Source organism: Panthera uncia, chromosome B4 (assembly GCF_023721935.1).
Source record: "Panthera uncia isolate 11264 chromosome B4, Puncia_PCG_1.0, whole genome shotgun sequence".
NCBI classification, from domain to species: Eukaryota; Metazoa; Chordata; class Mammalia; order Carnivora; family Felidae; genus Panthera; species Panthera uncia.
The window spans coordinates 68,387,401-68,396,063 of record NC_064809.1 but is presented as its reverse complement, the minus strand read 5'-3'; positions in this window follow the sequence as shown (position 1 = coordinate 68,396,063).

Here is an 8,663-nt window from a genome sequence, read left to right as displayed (position 1 = left end):
CAGAGGTTGAAGATGGACCCAGCTTTATCTTCTCCCAATTTGGAGGGTGAGGCACATAGTTGGAGTCAGGGGCAAGATAAGGATAGTGCCTGTTGTTCAGCTTTTTAAATCCTTACTTCCTATTGCACCTGTGAAGAGCTATGGGGCATCATCATTTCATTGGAAGTAAGGAAACTGATCCTCTAATTCAGCATTTCTCATCCTGGTGATCCCACATGTCAGGGTGACAGGAAAGTCTAATGTTCAGAAATATTTTTATGTCCTCTGGGTTATGTATCAGAGTATTTATGGCAGTATGTTGATATCAGAGACATTTTTTACTCATGATTCTTCATTGAATTATATGCATAAGTTTGGGCCTGTACCTTCCTATCACTCACCCTAGCACCATGCCTGATCCATTCTGAGTCAAAGACAGTTTGGGTTTCGGGAAAACATAATAAGATATAGTTTGTGTCCTTAAGGGACTTCTCTTGTTGAGAGGCAGCGAAATGAAGACAAAACACTGCAACACACTGTGGCAAACACAGAGCTAGAGGAAACATAGGGCCAAGGAGGAGATGTGTGTGAGCCAGCAGGTAGCCTTCTTTGGGACCATCACAGGTCCTCAGGTGACTTTATAAAAAGAAACACCCACAAGTGCGCATGCGCATACCACACACACACACACACACACACACACACACACACACAGTGAAAGAATGGCTAAGATACAAATTTAGAAGAGAAAAACATTCTCTGAGCAGCATTGCAGCATTTTAGGGCGAAACATATGTTTTAGGGGCGTGACATATGTTTATCATATAAATGATATAACTAAACCTTTTTTGTATTCTGGTTAACTTTTGCCTCAAATGACCTTACAAGGGAACTTTGGATTAGCAGGTATTTTTGCCTGCGTTAACTACTGCTCCCCTGACCTAATGCCCCATCATCTTAACTATCACTTAAGTAACTAATGAATTTCAGACTAAGCTTGGCATTCTCAACCAATAAAATTCACCCCCTTTCTTTTCAACCCACACCCAGACTTTCCTTTTGGTGTGAGATCATTCAGAGTGTACATGGAGAAAGTTATCGGAAACAGAGGGAGGAACAGGAGCCAGGCTTCCAGCCATGATGAGCCACCCTCCAGTCTTCCCACACATTCTCCACTCTGGTTTTTCTTCCTCCACTGTTCTGCTTCTTTCCCCTCCATCATCTGTTTCAAAGAACCCTCATAAAAAAGCATTGGAAGTCAGCTTAACCAGCTTTTTACAATTTCTATATAATTTAAGGGGAACTCAAAGAACATCCCATTCAACTTCTCACTTTGCAGAGGAAGGACTGAGGCCCAAATGCATTGACTCTTTCCCAGAATCACAGAGCCAGAGTTCCTGACTCCACTAAAGCAAGTGGCCTTTCTAGCCATATCCCAGAAGTAAAGAGGAGGAAATCTGCAGTCTTTACTAAAAGAATTGTGAACAAAGATTAGAGGAATGCAATTTTTAAAAAATATTATCTGTCCTGCTGATCTGATTATAGATGGCCTAAGAACATCTTAAATTTACCCAAATTCAAGACAATAGACTTTAGTAAGCAGACAAAGACTTCTAATGCAAGTCAAGGAATGAAGCCAGAAATGCGTAATTCCTAAAGAAAGAATGTACTAGATATGCCGGAGTCTTTTCTAACTGGAAAGAACATTCATTTATCAATTATTTTGCCTGAACATAAATTCTTAAAAGAAATTCAGCCTAAGAATAAGGCAAGTCTGTGTTTTTCTTTAGAAATAAAATTCTTACCTTCCATAGAGAGGTAATTATGATGTTGATTAAAATTTTGTCAGTATAAAATGATGGATGAATCCTGAATGATACAAATAGTGTTTTATTAACATACAAGTGACATTGTTGAAATGCTGTAAGAAAAGACAGTCCCTTATTTAACCAGCAGAAAGGAAATTGGTTTATATAATAGCAATTATACAATTAGGAGGAACCTACAATAATGTTTGACTATTCTGCCTTAATAACTGTGTTATGATAGAAACAAAACACTATTTATGTTATCCTCTCATTGTAGCCAATAAAAATTATAAGGCAGCTGATTTTATTTATGGATGTCTATTTATTACAGATTTCTTTTAGATTTAGCTACCACAAAAATGACTTTTTGGCTATAAATATGGATGACTGGATAATTTAATACTATACTATCTTAGCCAAATCAAATCAAACCATATTGGACTTCTTTCTTCCACCAAGTAATTTTTCTTTAACTGTTTTTCTCCAAGCATACTTGATGTGTTCTGACTCACTGGCTGTCTAACTTTTGGTTAGTGACCGCAGTCATCAAGAATGACACTGTGCAGAACATTTAGGAGTCAGCCTTACAGATAAGTCCCACGAGAGGAAGGTGGGACCTGAGGATAATGAGCAGCTGGCTAGGAGCATCAGATGACAAAGTTCAGGGCTGGAGGTGAGAGGGTGGAAAGTAAAAAAAAAAAAAAAAAAAAAAAAAAAACAACAAAAAAAACAAAGTTTCTTATTTACCAGGGTCCATAGCTGGAAGAAGCTGGCAGAAGTAAACCCCCAGTCCTGAGAACGTAGGGACCAGTATGATTGACGAGCAGGCTCCTTTCTGTTCGTGCACAAGCAGGCACATGTGTTAGCGTGACCCCACGTATAGAGTTCCAGCACTTCAGTTATGGTCCAGATTGAATGAGACCGTTGGTAGGACAGTTTGCTGCTCTATGACACGCAGCGAGAAAAGCAAAATCCCTCATTATATCCCAGCTAGAAGTACATTTTGGAGGTAGACAAATCATGGATGCAAATAAGTGAAATATGAAAAATAAGTGAGTGGTCCAGAGAACAAAGGGTAATCATAATATTGCTAAACAGAAGGAATGCAAATTCATAGACCATTAGGTTGGAATTTTAACATTCCTGTTCCTGTCGACATTTTTTTTCCTTAAAAGTCCACTAAAATATCTAGCTCGGGGGTGCCTGGGTGGTTCAGTCAGTTGAGCGTCCGACTGGCTCAGGTCATGATCTCATGGTTCATGAGTTTGAGCCCCACATCAGGCTCTGTGCTGACAGCTCAGAGCCTGGAGCCTGCTTCGGATTCTGTGTCTCCCTCTCTCTCTGCCCCTCCCCTGCTCGCACTCTGTCTCTCTCTTTCTTTCTCTCTCTCTTTCTCAAAAAAGTAATAATTAATTAACATTAAAAAATTTCTAAATATCTAGCTCAAACTTAGAAGGTCATTTTTCCTTTTTGTTTTAAAACACATTTTACCAGGCTTTCCTTTCTTCTTACGTCTTCACAATGTGAAGATGAACATCTAGCTCTTTTTCTATCTGGTACAGCTTCAAATAGGAATATAAGCTGCCTGAAGATATGGAACGAATATACTACTTTTATATTACCCAAGATGATTAACATGGTGCCGAGTGTTTAACTGGTTATTTCCCACATCTAAATGTCTCATTCCCAAGAGGTAATCAGGTGCCTTATCTTAAAAAAAAAAAAAAAAAAAAAAAAAAAAAAAAAAAAAAAACACATGTTATCACTCTAAAATAGTATTTAACACATTTAGTACTCTTATTTGAAGGACCGAGTAATATGGAAAATGCTTAGTACAATGACTGGTTGAGGATGGAAGGTAAACATGGAGATATTTGGGGGGCACACAGCATTTAGGTAAATCTTGAGTCCCAGAAGGGAGGTTTTTGCTGCCTCCATGGTACCTATTGACTGTTTCTGGTATTATTATCTTTCTGACAGAAAAACAGTATATTTGATTTAAGCGATGTGGTTGCCAGCAGATAGATTGCTTTTCTGTTGCATAGTATCCCTTCATCCCAAAAGATATAATAGTCTGAAAGGCATAATCCTAAATAATGTTTAGGCAATATTAGTCAGGATACATTATGAATACAAACAGTTTCTAAATGATAAAGAGCTCTCACAAAATAAACTATGTTTTCTAGTTAAAAGCATTTCCAAGTTAATCTGAGTTTTTATATTATCCCATACCAATGCAACAACATTGGACTTAAGATATATCAAAGTTTTTCCTCTTCTGAGGTGACAATAATGTAAGGAGGGAAAATAACTACTTTTGTTAATAGGGCACTGTTTAAACTAGCCCATATTTAAGTTTACATTCTTATTACCTTCTAAATATTTAGGTGGTATGGGGGGTGGGCTTTTTTTTTATTATTATTTAGGTGGTTTTGAACATAAAAAGATACTGAAATGTTAAATAGTTTGCAAGTATTTACATCTTCCTCACTAATATTAGCTTCTTTACTTTTTTTTGATGTATTATATTTGCTTGAATTACTTTGAAATGCTATATGACTCTGATCAGAAAAATATATGGAGCTAGGTACTTTGCAGTCATGTTTAAGTATCAGTGACAAAAATTAAAAAGCAAAGAACTTTAAAAGCCACCGAGGTACTCAAGATTTTATTCCTACACCATCAAGTATTTATCAGCACTAGGAAGCATCCAAAAAAATGAATGCTTTTACTATAACTTCCTTTCTCTGTTGCTGCCTAGTGCTTCATGGAAGTGCAGAGAAGCCTGGAAATGACAAAAATAAAAGAGTAGACAAAATCAGAAGGAGAATGGTTAATATAGATGTTCACAATCGGCCCCTACCTCAAATCAGGAAAGCATGTCAAAGAGCTGAGCTTACTGGGACCCTAATGTTCTTTCTAGTCCCATTTTTTTAACCATTGTTTAACACAGAAGTTTTCACTAACTGCTTGATTAATTGACAAATTAACTAATGACTTCATAGTCTGTTAATCTATAATTTATCTCTTATTGAAATAGTCTCTTCCCTAGCACTGCATTGTTTCCAGTTCTCATACTTATTTGCCTGGATTTTTTTCCAGCTTGCCTCCAATTTATTAGCCTATTAATTATTTTTTCCGTTACAAATTAATCATTATTTGGCCATTAGACCCTATTCTCTTTTCACTCTTTGATTTCTCTAGGAGCTTTGGACAATACCCATAGTGTTACTTACCTGTATACAGGTGACTCACAAATGCATATCTTTAGCCCAGCCCTCTTCCTGAGTGCAAACCATATATCCAATAGTTTACCCTTGGTACTCCATTCAGATGTCTAAAGAATCCATAGCCATGATTGCCCTACCTCACCCCAACCAAACGTGGTCTTCTGCCAGTGTCTCTATCTCAGTAAATGATACTACCACCCATCCATCATCCTTAACAACTTCCACTTCTCCACATTCAATATCTTGAAACCATTATTTTTTTGGTCACTATCTTCTTTGGTACCCCCTAGCTCAAGCTGCTATCATCTTTCACCTTCACTACTACTCTGTCTTTACTATATCCCCTAGCTATACTAAAAGAACTCAAGATAATGTGGGGCTGTTCCCTACAAGTTCAAGGCCATGGCAATCACTCAATATCTCAGAATATTAGGGGTATCAGGAAACACCCTCAATCTGCATGGATCTCAGCCATTTACACTGATCCCTTAGGCCAAAATATACATGCACATTAAGATTCACAAAACATGGGCGCCTGGGTGACTCAGTCGGTTGCGCATCTGGCTTCGGCTCAGGTCATGCTCTCACGGTTTGTGAGTTCAAGCCCCACATCGAGCTCTGTGCTGACAGCTCAGAGCCTGGAGCCTGCTTCAGATTCTGTGTGCCCCTCTCTCTCCACCCACCCCTGCTTGTGCTCTGTCTCTCTCTGTCTTTCAAACATGAATAAACATAAAAAAAATTTTAAGATTCACAAAACAACACATTTGCCATCTATGGAAGGTTCAGTGTTCTTTACTGTGTATTGATCTTTCTACTCTTCCCACCCACTAGCCTTGTCAACTTTCTAGTACCAATTTGAATCACAAGGCCCAGATCAACAGCTCCCTTATCAGCATGGAGTACTTGCTCAAGGTGAATGCCAATGAGTGCCAAAGCCACAATCTGAACTGATTCATTCAGAGAGATAAGATAGTTAAGTATTATAGGTTTCACATCTTTATTTTCACCTCTCCAAAAAAGGCCTAGAATAATGACTTCCATCAGGTTAATTTATATGTTGTAATATTATGGAAGGCAAGCTGGTACAGTGGACTTCAGGCTATGAAAAACCAGGGTCTCAGCCCAGTTCCACCAGTTACTAAATGGCTAATCTCAGGCAAGCTACTTAACTTTGGAGGATTGTTGTAAGTTTACATGAAACAATAGAATAGTAACAATCGTGGTGCTGTGCCTTTAGACCTTTGGGTATAGGCATCAAGGACACTTGCAGAAACTCAGGAAAGTTTCCTAACCTTTTCTGGACTCCAATTTCATCATCTGTAAAACTGGAGATATTTTACCTACTTCACAGGATTTTTTTTAAAGCAAAACAGTTCATAGACAAGTGCTTGGGACAGCGACTGGCACTAGTTGTGATCGAGAGGCACCTGCAATGGGGAAAAGAAACTAGAAGAAAGTGAGACACGTGCTAAGCAGGATCAAGACCAGAAAAAAGGTGAGAGGGATGTGGAGCAGGTTGCTGGGAGCCAAGTCAAAACACAGGAAGAAAAGAGAATAGGAAAATCAGGATGTAGTTACCCAGAGCCAGAAATCTATCACCAGTTAGTAAAAAATAAGAAGAAATAATGAAGAAAACACCCAAAGTAAAGGAAATGAGAGACCATACAGTCCCAAAGAGAGAAAATTAGAGATAGTGGCTTCCTGATGATTTTCAATTCGTTTAGAACAACCCATAATTCATTTCTGTGAGATATCTCTGCATTATTTTAACAACAACAACAAAACCTTTTTAAAATAACTGAAATGTGGAGAAACCTGACAAAATTAGGTCATCCAGGCATTCAAGGTCACCATCAACAGTAAGTTATATTGATAGCATGTAACTCTGAGAGGATGTGATGACAATGGTACTTTACGTTTGTGGTCTTCCTCCCAAAACACGTAACCCTAAAGGACAAAAAAAGTACCAGACAAACCTCAGTTGTGGGACATTCTACAAAATATCTGACCAGTACTCCTCAAAGCTGCCATAGTCATGAAAAACAAGGAAAGTCTATGAAACTATCACAACTAAGATGAGCCTAAAGGGACATGATGAGTAAATGTAATGTGGTGTCCTGGATAGGACCCTAACAGAAAAGGGACATTGGGTAAAAACTAAGGAAATCTGAATAAACTATGGAGCTTAGTTAATAATAATATGTCAATATTGATTCATTAATTGTAACAAATTAACTATACTAACTTAGTATGTTAGCAATAAGGGAAACTGAGTGTTGAGTATAAGAGAACTCTATACTGTCTTCACAATTTTTCTGTCCAAGTATTCTAAAATAAAAATTTTACTTAAAAATTTTATTGAAAACAAACCTCTGTTCTTTGATCTAGACTGAGACGGGGTCTACCTTCGCAAACATACCATCCCTGGCTAGACCAGGTCAAATCCTGGTGCTGGCATGATCTGACCTTGAACAGGTTGCTTAAAATCACGGAGGTACTTCACTCATCTATAAAATGGACAGAATGCATTATAAGATTTGCTGAAGGATTAAGTGGCTCAGTGTATGGACACAGTAAGCACTGATTAAAAATAACTTACTATGTTTACTCTCATTAGTATTATTATTATTATTTAAAGGCACATTATCTACTACACTGGAGGTACTTAACAAATATTTCTTTATCTATTTCCCCTGTGTATTGGTTTATACACTCATTACTACCTAGAGTATCAATAGATTTCAAATATTGTCTATACAAACTTTCTTTAAACAAGCAAAGTATACACGCTTTACACAAAATGTCACGCTAGACTAGAGTAATGCATCTATTTAAGGAATCTGCTGTGGAGAGGTATGTGCACTACATCCCGGGCCCACGGGCTGACAGTATGTCATGGCTGGCCTTTGTCCCTTTTATCTTTTCCTCACCCCAGGTTGAGCTGGTCTCAGCCTCACCCACTCATAAAATATGCCAGTGTTTCTACATGGTCTGGCCCCCTATTCTACCACTAAACAAGGAGAGTGAAATAAGTCAGTCAGAGAAGGACAGATATCATATGTTTTCACTCATATGTGGATCTTGCGAAACTTAACAGAAGACCATGGGGAAGGGAAGGGGGAAAAAATAGTTGCAAACAGAGAGGGAGGCAGGCAAACCACAAGACACTCTTAAATACAGAGAACAAACTGAGGGTGGATGGGGGCATGAGGGAGAGGGGAAAATGGGTGATGGACATTGAGGAGGGCACTTGTTGGGATGAGCGCTGGGTGTTACACATAAGCGATGAACCACAGGAATCTACCCCCAAAAACAAAGAGCACACTTTACACAATGTAGGTTAGACAATCAGACAGTAAATTATACTTAAAAAAAGACTGCACATGGCATTTGAAATTTTTAAAACTCTTCCTGTAATGATTTTTTTAAAAAGCCAAATTCCTAACACAGGTCATTAACGTGCCCTTTGTATTATTCAGGATGATATAAGCATAGCAAAAGAGGAAAGTAATATTTCATTGCCTTTTTATTATTTCCATAAGGAAATATATTTTCTTATAAGCACAAAATATAATATAGTTAACTCATTTTTGATATCGTACACAATACACAATGAACAAAAAGGAAAAATATTTCCAAGTTTGAA